A 26,647-nucleotide genomic window follows, 5' to 3' on the forward strand; every position below is an offset into this window, starting at 1 on the left:
CAAAGGGCCAGACAGCAAAAGCCTTTTTTGATGATAGATGGTGGTGACACAAAGCTGGTGACCACTCACTGCACAGCCCTGCCCCAAGCCCTGACTTCAAGCTACTTGATGTTCCAGTGCAATGTAATTTTCCAGAACACTAAGGCCATCAAGACCACAAAAACATTGCAAGTTAATATTCTACATTTAAAATATTTGAGTTGCTTCAACTGGATGCAAGCAAATTAAAGCTGTAATTAGTTTATCTCCTGCATAACACTATGCCTTGATGAGACCTTTATGTTTCATATTTGAAGCAAAGGAAGAAACAAAAACAAAACTCATAAGTGATAAGGAAATTGATGAACGTTTCAGGAACTTTTACTGCAGAAAAAGCATCCTTTGCTGCTGCTGGGATGCACATATTTTGCTGCATCAGGCTTTACTAATTTCTTTTAAGTGTGAAGACTTCCTTTTAAACAGAACACAAATGACAGGAGCACGACACGAGTTTCACTTCAAAAGCTGTATGCTTTTCTGCATTGCCTGGGACAGGACAGGGTGGCCAGGTCAGCCCCTGAGCTCGTGGCCACGGGCCCGGGAGCCCCCAGGGAATCCAGTGCACACAGAACGCAGCAGCCGCTCTGCTCCTTCCCATCCTGCAGCTCTGAGGACTCTCCTGGAAACACCGAGTACACCAGCGCAGGGACTGCGGCTGCAGGAGCCGCGCTGACTCCTGAGCTTCACTGAAGAGGAAACTATCAGAATACACAAACTTTTCAGTAATTATTTTTAATTTTTCAAAAGAGCCGCATGCTTTTAAAATGAATTTCAACAAAAGGCAATATCTTATGTTTTTATAAATAGACAGCTTTGAAATACATTCTCTTTAAAAATTATACCATTTCTTCACATCTTAATTAATGCCAAAAGCTTTATTTTCTTTCTCAGTAGTGTATTAGAAAGCTGCTATTAATGTAATTTAGTTTTTGTTAGGAGCAGCATTTGTTTTCTATTTTTTAAAAAATAGATCGTTCTGAAATCCTGGCCTGTCAACTTTGCTTAAAACATTCCCATTCCATGCCTCTATGTAATAAATTAAATCAGTGTTTTAATTGTGCCCATGCTTTCTGGTTCCTGGCAGTACAAAAAGATCTTCTGTGAATGCACGTCCCAAAAAATCCTACCAAGTGATTAATTACTAGTCTGGAAGATATAAATATGCTTTTCAGTAAAGACAGTGTGGACCGCTGGAAGCTTTGGCCTTATATATATCTCTGCAGATCTCTTTCACCCAGCAGACGTCACCTTAATTCAAACAAGATCTCAGGTTCAATATTCACCACCAGTTCAGGAACCCTTCTCTGCCCATTTGCCCCATTTAATTGATACAAGGTATGCATATTTGACAAGGAGAAATATGAGATATGTTTATTCACATCTTTGATTTCTCCAAGTTTTCCTCATCAGGAACAAGCCGTTCACCACGGAGTCTGAGGTCCTGCATGTTGTGGCCAACACGGCTCCTCCAAGGTGAGGTTTTATTGGCATCCGAGCACAGGACAGCTCAGCTGCCAGTCCCAGCCCCATATATTATTAATACTTTCCTCCCTGCAACTCTGCTGTCACAGCTGGTGGCTTTGCTCTCTCCTTAAACCCTTCTGCTCCAGATCAGTTCTGGGAGAACCCAGCAGTATTTGCAGTTTGTTTCCAGTTTGTCATACAATAACTACACAAGAGAGGAATTTTACTTTCCTTCCTGCCAGAACACCATCTAAATTAAAACAGAAGTGATTTTCTACCTGCACACGTGGAACGAGGCAGTGCCAACCCAGCCAAGCTGTGGGGTCCGGCTGGAGCTGCCATCGCCTCGGGGAGCATCTCCCAGCAGGGTGAGGAGCAACGCGCAGGAGACAGTTCAGTAGAAGGAAAACTAATCAAAACCAGCAGCAAGTTGAAAGGACCTGGAACCAGCAATGCAATATTGAACTTCTCACAGTGAGGTCACCGACACCAACCATGGCAACTTAAGTGGAGATTACTGCGTAATGACCTGAAAGAGGGGCTTGATGGATCATAATCTAGCTCCTTATCATAAGGAACACAATTTATTTCACTACAAGCAAGAACACAACAAACAAAGACTAACTCCATCCTTACTCTTTGAAAAGGTCTGTCCATAGTCAAGGAACAGACTGAAATATGAAAGAGAAACGTGTGTCTGCTTTGAGGACAGAAGACCAGAGTCTTGCAATTCTCTGAGCACCAAAATTCACTGCAATCACTGGTGCCATTGTGATTGCTCATTAACAATACACATCTTCCAGCTGACATTTTTCATTTGGACCTTGTGAAAACCACAAATCAAACATACATAAGAAGTCAGCCAACTTCAACCGAGGAAAGGTCTTTAAAAAGCAAGAAAGAAAATAAACCTTTGATAAAATAATTGCTTCTACTGTTATTTTTTTTTGCTATTTCTTCAAAAACAATTTCTCTTTCTTTCTTGTTCATCTATCTGGTGTCCTGCTGTTGCACAGATGAAAGGTCCAGTCTCTTTAAAATTTCATGCAGGGCTCTTTAGAACATCTCAGTTTTAAATGCCCATGGCAAAGACAACAAAATGTAACAGTAAATGGAAAGCAGATGAAAAACCCTGTTTATATACTTCATAAGGTAGCACATGCGACAGAAGGTGTATTTTCACACCCAAGCACAGTGGCGATAGCCATTATTAAAATCACTGAACCACATAACTTATATTCTCTAAAGCACTGAGCAGAAGTCAGCATCCCAAAATCTGTCTGTAACTTACCAGGTTTGGGTGCCATTCAATTATATTACCTGGTAAGAAAAGTTTCCTTCTCCTTCCACCCTTAAAGCAGAGGTTCCTCCAACATTGCACTAGCCTGGCCATAACAACAGAGGACACATTCTTGTGGCTGCTTTAAGTGGTGGAAAGTAATGACCTTGGTGGATTAAAAGCCCGTGTTGTGAGGGATGGATATTCCAGCACGGGCATTGCCATGGACCAGACATGTCCTGCCACCCACCAACCACCCCAGGTCCTGCTGGCTCTGCAGCGTTCTGGTGAGAGGAGCCTGGATTTGCAGACACACGGACACAGGGGCTCTGGATTTGCACACACACACACCCGACTAAGCAGCAGCTGCTTCTGAACTTTCCAAAAACATTTTTTAAAAAGCCTAATTCCCTTTTGCTGGAAATAGAGTGTATTCCTATGAAGACAAGCAGATTTCACTGACATTTCCTTGAGGTCATTTTCCCAGACACAAATGGTATGTTTTTACCAAATTCAAAACAACAAGGCCTCACCACCTGTTTCTACAGCTCGTGATGCAGCGTGGTTACCACCACCATCTGAAGCAGCAGCCACCAAGTTGGACAGGTCCGTGTAGGTTTGTAGCACCATTTTGTATCTAAGGAGTCTAAGGTATTTTACCAGAATGGTCACCAAATTTAAAACTGAAGCCACAACATCTGTTTCAAGTATCTCTGCTATTGCTGCTCCTATTTACAGTGTTCACAACTCCTTGCACTCTCTTGGATGTGTTTTAACTCCCTGTGGATTTGAAGCAGAAGCCTCACACCTGTGGTGCTGAAGCGCCCAGCGGAGGAAGCAGCAGGTCCCTGCCTGCAAAGACTGGGGACGTGTACAATTTAAATAACACACACAACCACAACAGAAGAACCAGTTGCCAAACCTTGACACACTTCAGGACAGAAATTTATAGGCTATTTTTCAGAGAAGTGTCCTGATACCTAATCGTATTCACACTCCAGAGATGATAATACGGACTTTGACAGAAAAATGGAATGTAAGTAAAATACTGGAGGTGTTTGTGCAGATTCAAGAAAAATAGTCTGGCGTTTCAGATTATAAGAACTGTTGAGCCTATCACATCCAGAGTGCAAAGCAGCAAGCACCGCGACAAGGAGCCCCCAGTCCTGCCAGAAACAGGCCCCAGGTGGCTGAGCAGCACGAGACACAGAACGTCTCTTGTGAAATGCCACCAGCTTTCCTACATACAGAGGATTTTTGATGTGCTGGTTATAATATTGGTTGTAACACATGAAATACAGATGCAAAGACAGGTTGACAGGACCTTCCCCTTTAGCAACATGGTAGTTTTAGCTGCATAAACTCATTATGAGTGGAATTATGTTTTGTTCACTAAAAATAAAAAGAACAAACAACTGTATCAAAGTGGGCAGGCCTGGAAGTTTAGACTCTCAGCATCCTGAAACAGAAAATGTTACCCTGCAGGAATTGCATTAATCAAAATACTCTGCTAGCAAATCCCACATTGATAATGAGGTTTAACCACACAGGGAGATCAGGTGTGCGACGAGAATGACACAAAGTAAAGATAATTCAACAAGGAACACATCTCTGCCATAGCCTAGAGGTCAAGTTTGGAGAGAACTGCACAACATCACCCACAACAAGAAAACTTATTCTGTATCCAAACGAGCTGCTGATGTATATGCTCATCCTGGATAACCTTGTGCCAAGGCAGTCTCAAGGAAGCAAATCAAAGCCAGCAGAAGTTCAACGGAGCAGCCCTGCAGATAAAGGATGGCATCACAGAGCGATGCAGGAGTGAGTCACAGGCTATTCGATACCCAGAAATGACTCATGGCTTAATAAATGGGCTTCCTCTGGCCACATACCTTCATCAGATAGGGCTAATAAGACCAAAACCCCTAATTGCATCAGCCATGACAGAGGAAACAATAAGCTTATTCAGTCTAGACTAAGCTTGTGCATCCAGAACCATTCCAAGTGACAGTGCAGATAACTTTTGTAAAGGTATCAACATTACATGAAGCACAAAATACCTTCTGTATTACCAAACAACCGAGGAGGTGCAGCAGCCCAGAATAGCCCAACCGGGAGCCAGTCCATCCTGGGCCTGGCACCAGCACACCAGCCAAGGCAGCCACACGCCAGAAAGTACTCACATGCATGTTGCACATACTGTGCATTTTATAGACTATTTATTTTAGCCTATATTGTCCATCTTCCCACCCCTTCGTATAGATAGGTATTGCCTGAGGTATAGCGAAGCAAAATAACCTGGAGTTGCCATGCCGTGGTCCATTAGGGTGGGACAGAGCAGAGAGTGTGGAGCGAGAGGCTCCTCCGGCCAGCGCCGCTGGGACCAGCGCGTCCCCACATGGCCCAGACCTGGCACCAGCCACAGCAATCCTGGCACCAGCCACAGCAATCCTGGCACCAGCCACAGCAATCCTGGCACCAGCCACGGCAGCTGGGGAAGCCCGGCTTGCTCCAGCCGCCCACAGCCCAGGACCCGGAGCTGCTGGTGACTATGCCCATACACAGGCCTTCTGCTTTTTATTTAATGTACATCACAGAAAAACTTCCAACTTAGAATTGTTCCGGTACTCATCGACAAGTATTCCAGCTTGAAATATCCATATATTTAAAACTACTGGACCTGTTTTCCTCAAAATTGGCTTCTACTTCCTTCTTCAACAATGATCACATCTACTGAATTTGAAATTCCAGCTTCAATGGTTTTGAGTTTCTTGGCTATGCACAAAGGAGTAATTTAAAAGGGACATTATTTTCACACTAAGATCCAGAAGTCCAACAGACTCTGAACTATTTAAAGAAATATTTGAACGGATAGCAGGCAAGAAAAATTTCAGCTTTAAAAAACTAAAGCAAGCTATCAGTTACTGAAACACTGAAAGACATTAAGCCAATAACAGGTTTTTATCAACTCCTGAAATATTATTCATATATTATTTTAATATATTCATATATAGAAATAACGGACTTTCCATGGAAAGCCACGCTGCAGTTGAAGAGGCGAGGTGTTCCCGCGCGCGATGGCTGGTGCGTCCCACCCTGCGCCCACCGGCACGTACCCGGCACAGCGCTGGCAGCACCGCAAACCAACCACATGGCACAATAACCACCCGCTCGTTAGGCACTCTGCACAATTAGCTGCGGTCAGTGGAAAGCGCATTTCTGCTCGGCCTTTCTACATCTGCGTTTTCCCCAAAGTCTTGATTTGCTGGTTTACTGCTCAAATACTAAAATTCAACTCTCCCTCCATAAAGTATTTTAATCTAAAAATAATTTGAAACATGTTTATTTTTAAAAACTTTTACCCTCCCAAATATAATGTTTAAAAGAAAGCAACCTTAAGCATTAATACAGAGTAAGTAATTGCTGCTGCTTTTGTTGCAGATAAATCACTTTTAACCTAATTTTTTTTAAAAAAAAGATCAAAAGAATATTAATCTGCTGGCCAGGGAGCAAAAGGACATTCCCAGACATTAACTATTTTCCAAATATGAAAAGCATATTAAATATCTCTTAAAACAAGATGTTTTCCTCATGTTTCCTTTGGGGAAAACCTACAGGGCGCGTTCCTCCCCCAGCAAGGCTCAGGCACCACCAGCCGGGGCAGCCCCGCCAGGCGCCGGCACCACCACTCACCAAGCACCGCACCCAGCCCCGGGGACACCCTCCAGTGCTGAGACACCCCTGGGGACACCCAGGCAGCATCGCCACACAAGGCGTCCACACCACCTCCCCTGTCACCAGCCCTGCACCAATAACCACAGCACAGGCCTGGTTTATATGCGAATTCTGCACTGGAAATTGTCCTGATTCTGCAAATTGATTTTTCCCCAAGCACACACCCGTCCAGCTGTCACCACAGCTCACCACACACAGATTTTGCTTTTATTTCATCATGACCTGCGAATTCTGTTGCAATTGGATCAGAGAGATACACTTGTGCAGTGTAAGGAAATACGATCGAGGTGAGTCCCAAATGAGATCCAGTGAAGCTGCTTTTCCTTGGGCCAGGTCGGCCCAGGCTGGCAGGGCAGCCCAGCGCTGTCAGTCTCCTCATTCCCCACCCGGTGAGAGCAGAAACCTGAGTCAGGGGAAGGCGCTGCCTCGGGCACACAACCAACAGTAGCAAAGCAGCATTACACCCACGATGTGGATTTGTTACCAGGACAAAAATAAGTGGGGGAAATGATGCTCAGTGCTGCGTACTGGCCACAAAGAAAAGACCATCAAAAGCATCACTTCTCCCAGAGATTTTTCATCCCCTCTCCCCTCCAAAGGCTTTTTAATGATTTAAAGACACATCAAGAAAATACAGCAGCTTTCTTCCAGTCCAGGAGTGCGCTACCAGTCCAGCCTTCTCCACCCACAGCGGGGCACACCGGGTACCAGCCGCAGGGATGTCGTATGTGCGATGCCACCAGCTGTGTCTGATACTTGAATGCCCACTTTCCTCAATCGTGGGTGCAGTGTTCCTAATGCACAGAGGTGATCTCAATAAACCCCGCAGGCTCCCCACGCACAGCCACGGGACACAGCACCTCCGCGGCGAGGCTGCTCCCAGCTCCTCAAACCCCGCTGCCTAAAAGGACAGGGATGACTCTGTTCTCCAGCAATAAAGGCTTCTCAGCTTCTCAGTGACTCCTTCTCCCCACTCCCCCCAGCAGCAGGATGGACCCATGGCCAGGGAAGGCTGCTGAGCAACAGCCAAATCTACTGCTGGGTTTGGTTTGTGTATTTATTTCTAACTGAAGCCAGTCACCCTAATTACTTTTAAAGCATGTGAATTCTGGTCACATGAATTAGACTCTTCTGTCAAAGTAATTTTCCTGAAAGAGCTGTTTCTCTGGAATAGGCTTCTCATCTGCTAATCCACCAGAGCTACAGCCACTGGCCTTCCCAAAACAAAAGAATAAGATTTTTTTTTCTTCTCAGATACACAAGGTAGAATTGTATTAGTATTTAGTGTACATGTATGATTAGAATAACTGAAATAATAGCTTATTTGTGAAAAAACTGACATAAAACCAATACCCATGACCTCAGAGGATAGGGTAGATGCCTTTTAGCAAGGAGCATTTTAAAAGTCCCTCACTTTTTCAATCTAGTTTCTTCTTCCTACCTCCCCAGTATCTTTTGTTTTTAAAACAGAATAGCAATAGTATTTGAACTGTGACCAACTCCTAATGAATTAGGATTTTGAATGTTCATCATCCTTCATAAGAAAAAATTCCCATATATCCCAGTAATAAACAGCACATAAAGCACAATGCATAATGAAAATACTGTTGGAAAGTTGATAAATAACAAACTTTAAAATATTTTAATGTTAAATATATGATGATGCTCTATTTCCCTGCACTTTGTCAAAGCAAATTTAAGTGAGGATTTGTAAAACGACGCTGCTCACTACCTCTCACCAATATGGTAGCACACGGCACGTTCCAGATGTTAAAAATCCTGTTAAGCTGGAATTACACCCCCAGACTTACCTGCCAGCTCCCAAGTGCCAGGCTCTACAGGTGGCAGCGCTGCTGGCACTCGTGTCAGGCCAGAGGAACAGAACACAGCGGGTCCCTCAGCCCAGGGGGTTCCGGCTCAGCGGTGGCCGCGGGGCTCCCTCTGCACCCTCCACACGTCCCAGCTGGGCCCTGACAGGACTGACAACACCTGTGAGATGTTTGGGGTGGCAGCAGCAGAACCCAGCAGCACCCGTCCTGACCAGCACTGCCTGCTCCACTGGAATGCACACCCTGCTCGGAGCTGGAACACCACAAAAGGAACCTACAGCAATTATTACTGTGTTCTGATGCACTGCTAGATTGATGCTCATCAAACGGAAGATACACAGTCTAAAATCATTTTCAAAACATTAGAAGAAGAAAAAAAATATTTAATATATTTATTCCAACTTCTGTTGGACAAAAATACTTCAGACTGTACCCACAGCTGACTGTTCATGGGTGTGTCTACACCACTGCTGATACTGACAGACCTGTCACGTTCAAAATTCCTGCATAATTGATACAGTAAAAAACAAAGAAAGAAAACAAATAAGTGAGGCTTCCCTCCAACCTTCCTTTCCTGTGAAAGAGATGGTTATCCCTGCTCCAGCAGGACTTCGATAAGCACAAGCAGAATGTCCACAGGCTGCAGTTTTTCATTTTCCTCTTGGCTGATCTACAGCTAAGCTGCCAAAATAAACAAACTTACCCTTCCAGTCAGGCTCAAAATGAACCAGCAAACTGAATTTTTATGTCATAAAAGGAAGCAAAAAAAAAAGCAGGAACAGTTAAAATGCTTAAAATATCAACACTTTTTTTCCAGGAGGAAAACAAATTTATGAAGACAAGCTATTAAGTGATGATTTCAGATGCTAATTACACAGTCCTCAATGTATCCACCACAGTATCACCATCACAGTCTCCTTTCTGAAGTCTAAGAAGAGAGAAAGTTTGGCCGCATGGCATCGGGGAATAAAAAACAGACTTTTTAGGTCAGAAGAGGAAGAAGCACATATTTTGACAGCTACCTCATCTAACTCATTCTTAGCAGAGAAACAGCTTCATTAAAGTACATGGCTTTTGAGTGATATTCCTGCTGCCCAGTGAAAGCTCCGGACACAGCCTGGGGAGGGACCTGCTGTCTCCGGAGCTGCAGGGGTGTCCCAAGGTCACCTGCATGGCCAAGAGCCAGCTCAACTATTAGGAGACACCAAGTTTTCTCCTTAGGATTAATTTCTAGACCAAATCTGAATTCCTGATTAAATTATTAAATATTTTATTGTGCATTGCAGACCTGAAAGGTGAACTTTTCTAAAATGCTGAGAACAGAGCAAGCAAAATGAAGATGGCGCAGATCTGAAGACTCCCACAATCGCCCCCCAGCACATCTGGGTGTTATCTGGGCACGGTTCTGCCTGCCAGGCCAGGAATCGCAGCCAAGCTGTGAGGTGCAGCACAGCATCTGCAGCTCCCCCAGCACCACCACACTGCTCACCGCGTCCTGCACACACAAACCACTCCAAATGCTTCACGGAACCAGTCGTGTACTGACTCATGCAAGAGATTTCTCTGACCACTTGGTTCATTAAAAAAAAAAAAATAATTACGTCATGCTAACTACTTGCTCTTCAGAGGCGCAGTCCCCACCAGGTGAGGCTCAGCTGAGCACTGCAGGAACCCGCAGCCCATGGAGCACAACAGCTCCGTGGATCTGGCCACATGCTGGGGAGCAGCGGGGGTCACTTCAGAGTTCATTACACCAGCCCAAACCCCACACCTGCAGGGAGGCAGCTTTCCATCAGCTCCGCAGTAAGGAAACGTCCTTCCCTCCCTTCCCTGGGAAACAGAAGGTGCAAGCCTCACCTAAGGTATTGCCAGCTCATGCTTTAGGATGACTGTTTCAACTGAAATGTTTGTAGGGGAACACCGCAAAGGAAAACACTGGTATCTACTCAAACTGCTCTGATCTATTGAGCAGTTATAATATAAATTATACAAGTAACTGGTACCTGTGCATAGGACAGCAGACCTGGAGATTGAAATTCTTTGGTTTCACTTACACCTGTGCACTATCCCCCATGCCCTCCCCAGAAAAAGGCACAGAACATTTCCAGGTTTGTGAGCAACCCTGCAGTATGTGCTAAAATAAAAGACAAGCATGAATGTTCACAACTTGCTTTTTTCTGCTCGCAAGATTCATTTCACGGAAGTTTATAGCAGCCCTCTTTTTTCAAGATAAAAACACACCGCAGGCTTCTTACAGAAGCTGTAACTGCGTCCCCATCCTCCAGTGTGTAATTTTTCTTTACATTTGAACTATAACCGAGCACACGTGCTGCTTAATTTATCTCCACTCTTCTCATTAAACTAATTACTCTGTAAAGCACTTGAAGTACTTTAAAATACAAGCATACATCTCCAGCTTGGCTCACTAAGGCCTAGACATGAGGAACGGCTGTGGATCCCACACCCTGGCGCAGGACTGCAAGCTCAGGCCCAAACACATCTTGGCACAGTCCAGCACTGTTTGAACTCACTGACAGCTGAGGCACCAGGGAAGCTGCATGGAGCAGGGGAAATTCTCTGGCAGCTCACACGAAGCACTTTGCATCAGGAAACCAAGGAAAAGGATCCCGACCAGCAGCCAAGGGCTCCAACAGCCCTTCCCAGGCTCCAGCCACCCTGCCCTGCTCTGCACACACAACTCCAGCCTGGGATTCTTTGCCTTGGGGCAGGCTTTCTCGTGCTGCTTGCTTATAGACATGGCCCTACTGTATTTTTTTTTAATTCTCATTATGAAGAGGGAAGTACTAATATGAAAACAGCCTTTGCTTCTCTGCCTATCACTTTTGCTTACAGTAATTAAAAAGTTTCTGTTCTTTCTATCTCTGCAGTGGTAACACATCTAGAGAAGTACGAACTGGAGCTGCCCGGCCTCACTCCAGCACCAGCAGCGCTCGCTGAGCTCCAACTGCACAACCCTTATTACTCATGATAATGGATGAGCCAGAGAGAAAACAGACCTGGTTTTAGAGGCCAGAGCCTACAGTTAAAGGAAAAACAAAAACAAAAACAAAAACCACACAAAATAACCAACACCACACACACACAGATTTGAGCTTTTAAACTGCAATTTTGCTGGAATCATTGAAAAAGAATGAGGATTCCATGATGTCACTTTTACAGTCAATGTTCTGACGATAACTGCACTTTACTAACCTGCCAGTTTGAAGTACTAGTACGCCAATTCATGACTTTGCTGCATAAAAGTGTAAAAATACCAATTTTGAATAAAAAGTGCATTTTGTGATTCATATATACGAAAGTACAAATCCCAAGTACCTGCTGCGTCAAGTAAAATACATAAAGCATTATCAGAAAAAACACACTGGAAAAAAGTGAGTGCCACATAAAGCAGTCTGGAAGAGTAACTTAAAATGACTTATGTGATGCTTGTCTTTTTTTTTTTTTTTAATGTGCTTTAGCCCTTCTTCCACTTACTGCACTCACTTCCCTTAAAAAAAATATTCCCCTTTATACAGTGCCTTTGTTCGAGCCTTTCAGAGAATAACATAGCATTAACAAAACAGGCAGGCAAACGTAGGGACCAAAAGAGAGCAAGCACAACATACATTACACTCAGTTCCACATGAAGGACAAGCTTTGACTGGGAATTTCTGTGGATGGTAAATCTGAATTATCAAATTAATTAAAATTTTATGTTCTTTTCCTTGTTATTCTCATAAGAAGAAAAAAAAAAAAAAAAAGAAGAATTATTTCTACAACATATATCTTAAGATGACTACAGATCCAAAGGAGAACCAGAACAGAATAATTCCCTGGAACACACATCTCCAAGATTTCACTATTATTCATATGGAAAGGCTTAAAATAGCTAGTAATTTGGACACAAACAAAATGAAGCATTGTCTGCAGATCTTTCTGTATCCAATCCTTGAATAAACTTAGCACATAAAATAATATGGTATTACGTGTATTTTATACCAAAGGCGGGTTTCCAATCAGCTCTGTTTGTTCAGTCCTGCAGAGCCCCGGCGCGAGACCCTGCCTGACACCCCCAACAGCAGTGCAGAGGGATGGACACACTGCCGGAGACACCTGGACAGATACACGGCAAATCTGCGACCCACCTTAGCGCCACCGCCAGACTAGCTTCCCTTCTTTTGAAAAGAAAGTAAAATAACAGAGCTGGAAACCAGTGGGAAGATGCAGAGAGCAGGCAGCAGCTCACAGCTGAGCCGCCAGCAGCAGCACAGTTCGGTCATGCAGAGCAGCTGCTCCAGCTCCTCTTGTCCTGCTCCAGCTACAACGCCATCGTTGCATTCCCGTGAGACCAAGGCAAGACACTTTTTTTTTACTGAAGAGCGGCTAATTTGAATTGGGCATTCAGCTCAAGTTTTCATCACTGACAGCACTCATCACCAAGAAGTTCCTCCCCAAAAAGCCTGCACTCTCCACCCCTGTACATTCGCAGATCCCAATTTGAGTCCCTTTCTGAACGCGTGTTGGTCAGAGGTGCCATCGAGCCCCATATGGTCCCATGGCCACAGTCAAGGGGTTCTGAAACATGCGCCAGAAAGAGGGAGAAAATTCTGATATGGGCATTGTGGTTTTGGACAACTAAGTGTTTCCCTGGAGGATGGAATTTCATCCTGCCCCCGCAGAGACAACTTGTACCAACTGAAGGCCCTGGCTCAGGCCAGCCTTGCCAGAGGCTGTTCCGCAGACACCAACATCCAGCCTGCCCACAGTGCTGCGCTTTGCACCGCGCTCTGCATCTCCACACACGGAGTTAATGGGATTTGTTTTCACACATAGTGCTCAACAGCACTAGATGCTTTGAGTCGCACAGTCTAGATAATTTTCAATTTAATCTCATGGAGATTCTGACTGAACCCTGCTTCTGACATTGCCATAATTAGAAGTGTTTGACATTACATTTTAACAACATTCTTTTTATTGAGCATTTTTGTGTGCAATTAATAACCTAGACTAAAAATAATATTTATGTATATATACACTGCACTATGAAAACCAAGATGTTTTCACCGTAGTATTTCATTTTAATACTTTGAGGTCATGTGGAGCATCTGTTTATATGGATAACTAGAAGCAAAGAGGAATCCATCATGATAACACACAAATAAGTATGGTGCATTCATACGAAACCAAACACTGAAGTAATAAAAAGGAAGAAGACTACACAGCAGGACAGATATTTCCAGCATTAATGTAGCATTTTCACCTGCTGTGCAGACACAAATTCTGTGTACATGAATTAACACTTGTTCTTATTTGTTTTCTCACCTTCTTTATAGACCAGAAGCCCTATGCACATCTTTACCTTCAACTAATATTAAGAAGCATCCATAGCTGCAAAGATTATTTCTGTTTCTATCCATATGTGGAAAACACGGTTGTTATGTACAGTTCCTGGGGAAAAAAAAAAAAAAAAAAAAAAGTTATGCCAAATAATAAGAATAAATATCTGTTTGACTCTCAGCCTTTTATCACCAAAATACCTTTAAAAAAAACACCTTACATCCTTTGAATACTCATCCAAATGCAAATAAGACTAAACCAATTTAACATAACTTCTACACCTGCTGGTCAAGCAAAGCTCAGCAGGGAGCTCCTGGACTTCACGTAGCTGGAGACTGGCCTCTGGTTTCTTATCTTAGTGTTGGGTATTAACCTTCTTTTAAGATGAATACTACCCTGAAAACAGTCCTGCATGTGCACTTGTGTCATGCATTTATTTTCATCATCATTCCTCTTGCAAGGTTTAACTAGTTTCTTGTAGATAAAATTCTAAAATATATTTATATTTTCATGGTAGCCAGATACATTTTAATGTCAAAACAAACACCAAAACACATGGTTCTGAGAAAAAAATATCATTACCTCAAACATAAAAACAAAAAGCAGAGTATTGCCAAACTCACAATTGTCACAGCAAGCCTGGAACAGACAAAACCAGCTCATCCTGCAGGGATGATCCACTGGGGAGCACAAGGAGGCCAAGCCTGTCCTGGTTCCTCCCCAAGACAGCAAAGCTCGTGTGTCCCCAGGCAGAGCCCAAGCAGGTGCCCCCGCACTGGGTGACCCCCCCCAGGGAACCCCGCAGCTCCAGCTGCCCCAGGGCCATTTCTCGATGTGCTGGGTTTCCAGAGCCAGACACAGCGCTCCAGAAGGCCGTAACCACTCGGCCATACACCTCCTCCTCAAGCAAATTCACTCATGAGCATCATTTTAACTGTTGTTTAGATCAACATCTCTTTTGTCTTTCCCCTACTTTGTCTCCCCAGTCCAAACTGAAATCACGGTCCCTTTCGTGTGTATGTCCAACCACAATCTAAACAAATTCAGTTTTACCAAGGCACACCTCTCAGGTTTTGCTTCCAGGCACTCCTTGTTTCTCCTGACTCATCTTCACCAACAGCGATCACCATGTTCACACAAACAACTTGGCTGGTACCCAAGCCTCACCTTTCCGTTTCTTCCATCAAATCTAACTGCACGCTCTTCCTGCCCAACATCAGGACACAACTTTTCCTTTCCATCCAACTAAATGTCCTGATGGAGCCTTTATCACATAACGTCATAACTCCTACAGCCTTCCTCTCTACAGCCTTGATAAAAGCGATCTTGCTCAAACTTTACCCTTTTAAAAGCTGGCTCAAGAATAACTTTCTTGGCTTTTTTTTTAATATGACAAATCCATCTTTGCAGTTCTACCTATTGCTTACACTCTCTACTATAAAAAAACCCCACAAGTGTGCATGTTTATTAAGGTACTTAATCACTCAAAGTTTATAAAGGGCCTTGCCTTTATTTTTTGTTCACTGTTGAACTCTTTATCTTCACCAAAGATGTTTGCCAATTCATTTTGAAGTAGGATATTTTCACCTCCTATGATATGGTTGTGCCACAGAACATCACAAATATCAGGTATCTCTCATCATGCCTCTTATGAGAAGCAATGACAGAACAGCCCTGATTGCCTTCATTCTGCTAATCAGGAGGGAAAAACCCCTGAAATAAGTTGTTGCCAGCGAGTGCATTAGTGATCACACAGCACAGTAATACAGCACCACAAGAAACTTCTGTAACAGATAATTCTGCCTTCCTGCTTTCTTAAGTCTGTCACAAAGCTGGAATAATTAGGATGATGGAGTCTAAGCAGTCCTAGTAAATTCAGCTAAATCTGGTATCACCACAGTTGGGATGCTTAGTTGCATATTTAAATTACTCAAGTGACTAATTTTATAATTTTCTTTTCAATTGCTGAATGCCTTACTTTTAAAATTAGTCCCCTGAGAAGCAGAGGCACAGCGCATGGTGCTGTTAAAGTTAAAAACTTGTTATACTTTAAAAGATTAACATAATATTGCATACATTATTTCTTATTTAATAAAAATTTAATTGTGCATATAATTTGATAATTTAATACCAATAATTTGTTATACAAATCTAGAATGCATTTGTTTGTTGTTTTTTTTTTTTTTCTTGGAAGAAGTTACATTCCAAGTTTCTGTGAATAAACATTCTTATCACTAGAACTCCCAATTTTGCCGTATTTTGCCCACAGTCTTCCTAACTGGAACAACACTCATACCCACTGAAACTATAATTTTGTTGTTACTCAGATGTCCTTCAATCAGCCTCCTGTTGTTGTGGAAGGTGCAGAACACTGAGACAGGCAGCCTCGCTTTATTAATGACGTTCTGACAATGCTCCTCGGGCACATCTTCAATGCAAAGCCAGCAACCAGGCACACAAAGCCATGACCAGCACCAACAATGTTTTGTCACCCCTGGAGGCAAAATCCTGCCCTACTCTTTCTTCCATTGGCGTGCAGTTTCTAGGAGAAAGCCAGACCTCTGGAAACCATTACAAACAGTGCTCACAGTACAACAGGACCTGCTTTCTGCAGAGCTGACTCCTTATGTATGACCTTCCAAAAAGCCACACTCAACATCAGCTGTTTATTTCCTCACATAAGGACAACAATTCAGCAAGAAGAAGCGCTCAATAAGTTGCACAAGCAACGGCGATTTGCTTGGCTTACAAAATACAAAAAGGAGAGAGTCCCGCTGGTAAGGACACTGCCACTACAATCCTAATTTCTGCTGGGTTTGTACAACACATGGATTTCAGAAAAAAATAAATCCTTCAGGTTCTACTTATAACCTGGATCAATCCTTGTATAACTATGGGTTTCATCCATCCACCTCCTTGCATCAATAGCAGATTTGCAACAGTGACCTTGGCAGTTCTGCATACCCTTCCATACACACAGAACCTATATGTAGATTTTAATAACAGACTGCAAATGGCCACTGAAAACATCTTTAAAAGCATTTGGAAAATCCCATTTTGTTACATCATTGCCAATTATTGTCTCTGGCAAACTAGCCTCTTACTGGCTTGTTGATGTGCAACCTAGTTTCCTGTATCCTGGGGGAAACGGTGATCTCAGGAACCTCTTGATGAAAGTAAAACTCACTCAACAGGATCACAGGAATGACAGATTAGTTATCGTCTGCAGAAACTATGAGAAAGTATTTTCTAATGTGTTCTACTGACATGTTATTTCTTTCCTGTTCTCCACCTTGGCTCTCTGCAGACCTCATCAAAATCTCCAAAGATAACAGGAGCAGTGGTACCAGCTCTGCAGGCTCCCTCTGCAGCCCTGCTCATTCACTACCAGCCGGTGATGGTTCTGCAATGCCGGTGCTGCCGATACCACCGAGACCTGACTGCACCCAGCCCCTCTGCCCTGGGGTAACACAGCCCCACAGCCAGAGCCCCGACTGCTCCCAGCCCATCTGCACCAGGGTAACAGCCCCACAGCCAGAGCCCTGACTGCACCGGGGTAACACAGCCCCACAGCCAGAGCCCCTAGCCCCTCTGCCCTGGGGTGTTGGTGCTGCTCACATCGGTTCTGCCCTGGATGGGAAACAGCCCAACAGCCAGAGGCCGCATGCAAACAAAATGTTGGAACTAGTCTGCCAAAATTCCTGCTTCACTGTACTCCGTTCAGTTCCCTCATTCTTTTATTATTTTATTTTTTATACTTCTATTTTCCCTGGCCAAATATAGCAGCTCTGTTTTCAAAGCACCTGTTTCTGGTAAATTCATTTCTAGCCTATCCTTCTATTGCTCGGGAAGGCATTATCTGAACACATCAGTGACATAAAAGTTCAAAAGCCCAGATACTTTTCCCTTCAAAACCAAAACAAGAGCAACAGCCACTCCTTCCCAAAACCAAGAACACAATCCTGCACCCATGTGCCCAACAGCAAGTCATATTAGTGTATTTTGTCCAAAAGTGTAATCAAGAGTAATTATGTCACTACAAGAATACCACAGGATGTGTTTTTCCACTGGGGGCAGAGGGGAGAAAAAAAATCTTCAAGTCCTAATAAATTTCCACCTTCACGCAGCTGTTAAAACCATTAAAACATACTAACTTTAGCTCTTGGTACTCAGAGAGCAAAGGGTTATTTCACTCACACAAAAACAAACTTCTCATATAATGTAGTTTTCACAGAACTACGCTAATGTCCTCACGCAAAGGTCAATAAAATACACACAGCAATCTTCTAAAGCTTGCTGCTAAGAAAACTGACTTTTCAATCTGGTAAGCCTATACGCAATCTTAATATAACATACAGATGACCTTACTAAGCTCTTCTACCTTCTATAAATTTAAATTAATTGTATCATTTTATTTAAGTTTCCAACTTGCTGTGGTGTATTAGCATATTAAAATTAACTCTGCAGGCCGTAATCACTTTACCTTAATAAAACAACTTACCAAGGCAAATTTGATAAAATTATAGTACCCCCTTGTGGTGTTACCTTCATACCCCAATAGAACATTTCTTAATATTATATTCAAAAAAAATCTTCTTCTGTCAAGCTCAGTGGATAACTAATTAACCTTTTCTAGAATCCAATATGAGCAAAGGGAAATTAAAAGGACTATCACCAGAATCTGAGAATGGATGAGCTAGAAAGACATTTTTCCTTAAGCTGAGAGCGTAATCTTCAGTAAAACCTTCTGCATTTTTACACCAACAAACAGCATATAACGCTTTAATATGAAAACAGCATTTGGGTAATTGTCTCCACGATGCAACACCAGTAAAGAATGCCTTCTATTAAAAAAAAAAATCCTGAAAAACAGTCAGCTTATCAGTTATAAAAGCAATTTAAGAGTTCACCATTTAATGATTCTGTCTCACCTTGTACGACGTTTCCTCTCACTGAATTTAAATGACTCTGGCCCTTCAATTCCAGAAGCCCCCGAACTCTTCAGTTTCCTATTCTCTAATATTTCTATACATATATATATATATATATACACATACATATATATATATACGTATATATATATATGTGTATATATATATATATATATACACACACATATATATATACGTATATATATATATACATGTGTATATATATATATATATATATATATATATATATATAACCCACACTCTCACCCCACTATGAAAACAATTATAATAATGATAATTAAAGCTTAAAAAAAAAAAAATATAATTGTCCCGTTTTCTTCATGATTATATGGTGAGAGTTTCAACCAGTATCTGGCCAGACTGAAGTGAAAAAGCTGATTATATCTGCATTAACCTACTGGCTTACTAACTAATATATCTATCAATGTATCTTGGTGTGTAACCTCCACATGAGAAACAAGGGAAAGGATATCAAAGCACACCAGTGTCCACAGCCTGGCACAGACAAGATGACACAGAAGCTGCTAAATACCTGAAGCAAACATTCACTGCACCCAACAGGAACTGCTGCTGAACAGCACTGGAGCTGCGCAGGAAGCTACAGGCACATTTTGAGTGGCCAAGAGCCCGCTCAGCACCGGCTGTGTGCCCCATCTCACGGGCTGTGTGCCCCATCTCACGGGCTGTGTGCCCCATCTCACCTGGCAGCCCGGACATGGTCATCCCCAGGGATTTTAACCCCACCATCTACCGAGCGCAACACGTTACTTTCCATCACAACGTAAGTACGCAAAAAAATGAACCTCCCCATGACAAGCAAAGCTTTACCTAGACAAAAGTACACATAGCCTGCAGTCAAAGCTCAGGAATAAGGATGGAAAAAAGGGAAAAAAGAGAAAGTGAAAGAAATAGACTTAAAGAGATTTTATTCAGGCAAGAGACAACCTCCTGCTTAACATACACATGCCATTAAGAATTCTTCAACCTAATCATATGGACCTGCACACACAGAACATGTTAATTCTTCTTCTTCCTTACAGAAGTAATGATGAAAGTATCTTGGCTCCAGGAGGGACTGGTTTAATTCTGCTTCAGCACTCAGTTCTGCCTTTCATTTTCCTACTGACTTTCTGAAGTTCCATGGAAAGCCATTGTTGTTAAACAGCAGTGAGTGTTATTCTCACAGCAGTGTACACTAATAATAATTCAGTGTGGTGTCATGGAAGGCTGTGAGCTCTTGGCTGAATTTATTTGAAAAATAAAGTTTGATTTTTTTCTCAGAGATCTTTACTTAAGTCAGCATGGAACTCTTGTAAAAGATAACTACCAATAAGTCACAACTACCCAAGGAACAGCCTTTTTATTTTATTTTTTTATTCCTTGCTCACCATGACAACATAATAAATGAGCCCTGAGAGACTAGCAGTGCATAACTATTTAAAATTTTGTATTTTATCTTTCATTGTATGCTTCCAGACATAACACTCATGATCTATTTTTTAAAATCCTCTTCAGTGTCTCCAAGTGAAATACACCAATTCCAGCTGCAATACACAATAATCAGAAATACGCCTTAGCTGCGATTCTAGGTAACAGTTTACAAAACTAGTCTTATAGTATTTTTGCGATCCATTAATAATTACTTGCTCCTATAAAAGAAAAGCAACAAGCCAACAGTTCCAACATCTGCTTTTTCAATTTTTGTTTTGAGTTCTGTTGGAAGTCTCTGTATTCTTTCATACATGACTAATAGGAAAGATACAAGACTAATAGGAAACATAACTGCAACTTCACTTACGGTTGGTTTCAGTTAACAGATGGTCTTTAAACTATCCAACATAAAAGCATTCATTTTAGAAAAACTGACCCCAAAACTGCTTCATAAAATAAAGTATTTCAATTTTTTTCTTCTCCTCAAAGCTTTAGGATCTGTCAAGACACTACGGTATAAGAGGCCCCAGGGTTTTAAAAAGAAAAAAAAAAATTCTGACCTTAAATATCAGAGACTAAAGGTTTTGCAATACAAGTATCAGAAGTAACACACGCACTATACAAGAAGGTGGGCCTCCTAGACTACATCTTCTCTTGTTAAATTTCAAGTGCCAAAATAAAATGACAGCAAAGTGATCTGCAAAATCCCTGTGCTCCAGCGGAGTGCCGGAGAGGCCCAGCAGAGCTGCGCTGTGCCAGTGGCACAGCAGGAACTGCGGCGCTGGGCTGGGCTGGGCTGGGCTGAGCTGCCTCCTTCTGCAAAAGCCACCACAAGTCAGCCACAAAGAAACATTTTCTTTAATTTCTCAGTAATAGGCTTTCACAGGCATACGGATGAGGGTGACAACAGTACGAGCCCTACTTCCAAACGATTTAATGTAGAATACAGTGAACTAAAAGCTTGTCCCCCACATACATTGTCCAGTTGAAGAGAGTTTCCTTAGCAGCGATAAACAGGTTTGGCAAGACCTGTGTTGTCCCACATCTCTTATTCTGACAACACCACTGCAGGTTTGCCCTGTTCGAACACAACCACAAACCTGCTGCTGACCATGGCCAAGGAACAGCTAGCAGAGCAGATACACCTTTGGTGCTTCTGGGCAGTGTTTTGGTGCATGAACCATCACTATCGAGAGCTCTGCGACAACTTTGCTGTGGGCGCTATCTGCTTACATGGGGCTTTCCTAAAGGTCTGTCTACAAAAGAAACCAAGAACAAACCAACCAAACAAAAATCCCAGCTGTTGTCCAAAATCCCTCCCAAGCTCATGCACCACACTTGGCACAACCCAGGGACAAGCAGGTACCACCACAGCACCGTGCGTTTATCCTGGCACCCCAGTGTGTGCCCACTGCCATCTGAGCAGGGGCTGATGCCCCTGCCGTTTTCAGACTCGTCCTTCCACGTGTAACAACAGCAGCCCAACTGAAGCCAAACATCAAGAGCAACTTCACAACACATTTTTGAGTTACCGATTAAAGATCATGATACCCAAAATTACATCACCAAGTACTTTTTGCTTCTCTTTCAAAGGTGCCTGTGGAACAGCCCAGGAGCGCTGGCGGCAGCGGCTGCCTGGGCACAGCAGCTCTCCCCAGGAGGAGACTGGTGGTGGCAGCATTTTCCATGGAAAAAAACACAGAATTCACTTTTGTAACATTCAGTTTACACTTAGATTCTGAACCCCTTGCTCACACACAAGGACATTTACCCTTGCAAATCAGTCCCTCCCACAGAGCTATGTCTGTTAACAAAGTGCCCATACGAGCCATCAATATTTTGGCCTGGACAAGAAGCTAAATTTTCCTATCTGCTAACATTCAAAAAGTCTCTCAAATACAAGCGTAGAAACAGATGAAGCAACTGAAGCTTGCAAAATAGCACTATACCCTAGCAGCACAGCTCTTTATTTTAAATACAGTATTTATATCACTTCCTAACCAGAATTCTTTCAGCTTTGCAGAGGTATATGAGCACTTAAAAACACACACACACACCCCACACCAATCTCTAGTTTAAAAAGTGTTATTAAAAAAAAAATCACACAAGGATTAGCACTGGGAAAAAGTTAGCAAATAAATCAAAGTTAAAAGTAAGTTTCTTTCTCTCAGACAGTCTGTTTTTCCAGATGCATCATCAGCATCTGCATGTTAGCAATTTTTCATTATTTATAAATGTATTACAGGAACACAGCCAAGCTACAAGCCAAGAAGTCCAACACACACATTTTTAAAAATAGGGAATGTGTCTTGGTTATAGAACAAAAGAACTCGTTTTATCACTTGGCTTTACCGCTTGAGAAAATGGCTCCTGGTGTGCTGAACTCCATGATAAATGTGCCCCCTCTAGATCTTTATTGCCCTTGTAAATCACAGGACTGACAGCAGTTAATAAGAAAGCTTTTGAGTGGTTTTGAAGTTTTGCTTTGTACAAATAAAATCTCATATTAAAGAATTTGCTAGTCCTCAAGGTGTGGAAAAATGAGTATGACTAGAACCTGTAGTGCCTTTTTTTTTTTTAACCGTTTGTTTCCACTATTTTTTCAAAAAGCATTCTGCAGCAAGGATGCCAGAATAAAACAAGCAAACCACTCTGTATTGAAATGTAAAAATTAGAGTCAGTGACTTAATTATTTAAGTGTACAATATAAAACATGAAAGATTTTTCCATATTTACATTAGATGTTGACAATACTTCTACAGACCGTTTTTAACTAAAGAAAGTGATGATTCTGCATCCAAAAACTACCAATCAAAATGCCGCTGTGACACTGTTGTGGGGACAATAGGATTATTTGAGTCACCAGCTAACCCATAGGTATGGATAAAAGTTTTAAAATCCATTGACAGAAACCACAGCAATATTCACAGACAGCCAAATTATGGTAAGTAGCACGAGCTCAACTTATATACGTACCTTTTAAAAAGAACAGTACCTTATGGGGAAGCAAAGAAATAAATTATTACAAATATTTACAGATCATATTGTAAAAGGTACAGATCAATTGATAATTACAGCTTTAAAAGTTGCTTTAGAGAGTACATTCTAGAATAGATATTTGGAAAAAAGGGTTATTTGGAGGTGTTTGCAGCAAAGTGCAGTTGGATAAGGACACTCTTTACAGCATTGTGCATTGAGTGCACAGAATCAGCGCCTCACTGAATTACAGTTTAACCAAAACAAATGAGAATGAATGTTGTGGTGGCTTGCTGTTGTGCTTCCATGGCTTGCATCACCCTTGTTCAATTCCAGGCAGCATCTTTCCTTCTAAAACAGTTTATGACACAGCCTGGCTGAGGAAATCTTAACAGGAAACTATGGTTATTTGGACAAACCTAAACATATTTATAGGGAAATAAATCTATTTCCTGTTCAAACTGGTGGCACAAAGGTATTATGTGACAAACTATCAACAGGTCTAAAGAAAGCCTAGCTTCTCTTGACTGGGTCTTAAAACAAATTTTAGAAGGCATCTCAAGGAAAACGCAGGTAAGTGGACATTGTCTCTTTAACTGTTTGGTTCCCCCTGCCCCAATCTAGGAAAAATAAAGTAGGGTTTTTCTTTAAAAACAAAGACAAACAGTATTAGAGAAGTACATTCATTAGCATCATTTCAGATTAGCGTCCAAAGTATCAGGCATCAGTATTTCCCAGCTGCACGGATCCTTTGCAGCCAAAGTCCCAAGGATGTCACTTATCACAAACAGACCCCGGAAAGCTACAGAGAAGCAGCAAATCTGCCGGCAGCGTCACTGCCTGGAAACACAAACCAAAGGTGCTCAGGAAATGTATGATGATCAGGCTCTTCTGCGATTCTGCCAAGACAATTGCCTCCATTTGGTTTTTCCCCATTACAAATTCCCATCACTGCCCCGTCCACCTCCCGATACCGACAGATTGGAAGAGACAAGAGAAAGGCGGCAGCAGCATCCCTCGCCCGCGGCGCTGGGGTGGAGGGCAGCCTTGCTTCAACTAGAAAACAGCTGATAAGCAGAGGCTCCGTGAAACCACGCTTGGTGGCTGCCAAGAGAACACAGCACCAAGCTGATAAGTATCGAGTCCCAAACACAACACAGGACATTTCACAGGAATAAAACCTGAGTTTCTGAAACATCTAGTTATGTCACAGTTTCAAGACAAATACTAATTCCTGATTGAAGGTCCGACATTCCTGAAGTATAAGTGTGATGCCAGGGCTGGAAAAGGGATCAAAACATGACAAAAGATGTAGAAACTCCCCAGAACCTGAGTACTGACAGGTGCCACACACCATCGTGGTTCCCCACTGCCAACTTCAGGTTATCAAGGTAATTACTGAAGGAACACTAGAGGTTGGTTTAACGTTTATAATAATTAATTTGATTTTTAAACTATTTTATGATGACCTATTCTTATTTTTTCAATCCAGAAATTATTCTTAAACCTCTGACAACAGTTATGTGTAAGTCTTGGGTTTTGTGGGGTGTGTTTTAGTTGGTTTGTTTCTGTTTGGTTGGGTGGTTTTTGTTTGTTTAAAAAAAAAAAAAAAATCACTTGTTCCATTTAACGAACAAAACGCAGCTCGCTCCCTCCCTGCCCCCTCAGGTCTGTTGCCAGGTGCTCACATACTGCAGAACCCCCAAAACTTTGAGTTTCAGCTCGGCAATCATAGGTAAGTATTGATGTTTGCCACTCTACAGTTAAATTACATCAAACATCAATGCAATCAACTCATTAGCTGTTTTTTATTGAGTACCAACATTCATTACTTACTTCTCAATTCTTTGATTAAGCAACATATTGCCTGTATTCCCAGTCTACATCTACCAGCTGATTAGCTCAATAATACCGATAATCTTCTCAAGTCAAAAGAGCTGGGAAGGGAAGTCACTGAAATCCCTACGAGCAGACTCAATTTACTCCTTTGTGTACAACATCAATACACTAAACTATTGGCAATACAATCCAGTAAATGAAACTTCAAATGTCTTAAGTTAGAGAGTAATTTTAACAAAAAGTCACAACAGGTCATCAAAATGCCCCTTAATTGTCTTAGATCATACTCCGTTATCCTTCCACAACCTTCCTGCCATGCTGAGATTTTAAATCTCTCCTGACTGGTGTACGAACCGAGAAGAGAATTGAAGTGTGATTGTCACATACGAGTCTGAATGCCAAAGGTCAGAGCAGCTCACTGGTACGCTGGCCCACTGCTCCAAATTTTATATCTTTTCTGTCCCTTGGTTATTGCCTGACATGATTTAACAACTGTAATTCCTTATTTAACGATGTCAAAGGTTTTTAGGAAATTGACTGTATTTCACCAACGATATATTTCTTCTTGATTACAGAGTGGTTAAAATGATTTTAAACCAAGACAGCAAAATAAAGCAGTAATAAAATCAATAAAAGGTGCTTAAAACATTCCTTCTATTAGGTAATGGCATTTAAAATATCCGTAGCTTGTAATGGCACTTAGGATATGCCCAAAAATCAATGAGCTAAATTACTTATTGAACTAGTTAATTTGAACATTGAGTTTTATATGTATATTGATAAAACAAGCTACAAGAATACCGGCTATATTTGAATTTCACGGTAAGATATCTCCCTCTGCTGGAAAAGTCCCTAAAAACTCGCCCAAATGTTTTTTTTTACAGCAACAGCACTTAAGGCTGTAACGTCTAAGAAACCCCACAAGAGGTCTCTGATTCTCGTCGAGTGTGGAAACGAATGCCGGTTTTGCTGAAATCTGCTCAGCGTTAAAAGATGCGAAACAGCAACACAAAACTTTAGATTTCACACAGAACACCGGACCTGAGAAATATGCAAAAAACACAAAAAGTGGGGAAAGTATAGAAATTAAGGGCTATTGTAGTGCTTTAAAAACAGCGAGGCTGTCCCTCAAGGATTTGCTAATATTCTTCATGTTAGTAACTCCTCCATAGTGAAATCAGAAATAACAGCCTCAGGTTCTACTTTCTTGTTAGAAATGCAAAAGAAAAGCTCTGTGTGCACTAGTTCCTACTCTTGAGGTGCAAAACCCCTCCTACAAAGCCCAGCTTAAGCACTCCGCTTAGTTCAGGCTGTTTCTCCTTTACACTGTGGAAAGCTGGAATTCAGAGGGGAAACACACGCAGAGAGGCTGAAGTCTGTTGGGTTTGGTAACAAAACCAAACCAATTAGCCTAAGGTAACCCTCTCAGATGAAAGCAAATACCAACAGTAATAGGTATTCCTGCTTATTTATACACACTTTTATCCCTGAAGTACTGGCAATCGCGAAGTCCCAGGGGCTCGGGAAGGACAGGCCAGGTGATGGAGTTTGCCCAGCCCAGGCTGCAGCAGCTCAGGAGTTACAAACACGGGAGTTAGTGCAGAGCACACAGCTCGGGGTCAGGTACAAACACGGGAGTTAGTGCAGAGCACACAGACAGGTCAGGTACAAACACGGGAGTTAGTGCAGAGCACACAGCTCGGGGTCAGGTACAAACACAGGAGGAGTTAGTGCAGAGCACACAGCTCGGGGTCAGGTACAAACAC

At 42.2% G+C, this 26,647-nt stretch overlaps 1 long non-coding RNA gene across 1 annotated transcript in view; it reads right to left on the reverse strand.

The window, feature by feature from the left end:
* LOC110360456 (uncharacterized) overlaps nucleotides 1–26,647 on the reverse strand; it is a 417,274-nt gene that overhangs the window by 389,921 nt on the left and 706 nt on the right. The window contains exon 2 of the long non-coding RNA XR_010465803.1: nucleotides 13,669–13,794. This is a non-coding gene — a long non-coding RNA (uncharacterized LOC110360456). The remainder of the gene's footprint in view (nucleotides 1–13,668; nucleotides 13,795–26,647) is intronic.

Source organism: Columba livia, chromosome 13 (genome assembly GCF_036013475.1).
Source record: "Columba livia isolate bColLiv1 breed racing homer chromosome 13, bColLiv1.pat.W.v2, whole genome shotgun sequence".
In the NCBI taxonomy this organism is placed as follows: Eukaryota; Metazoa; Chordata; class Aves; order Columbiformes; family Columbidae; genus Columba; species Columba livia.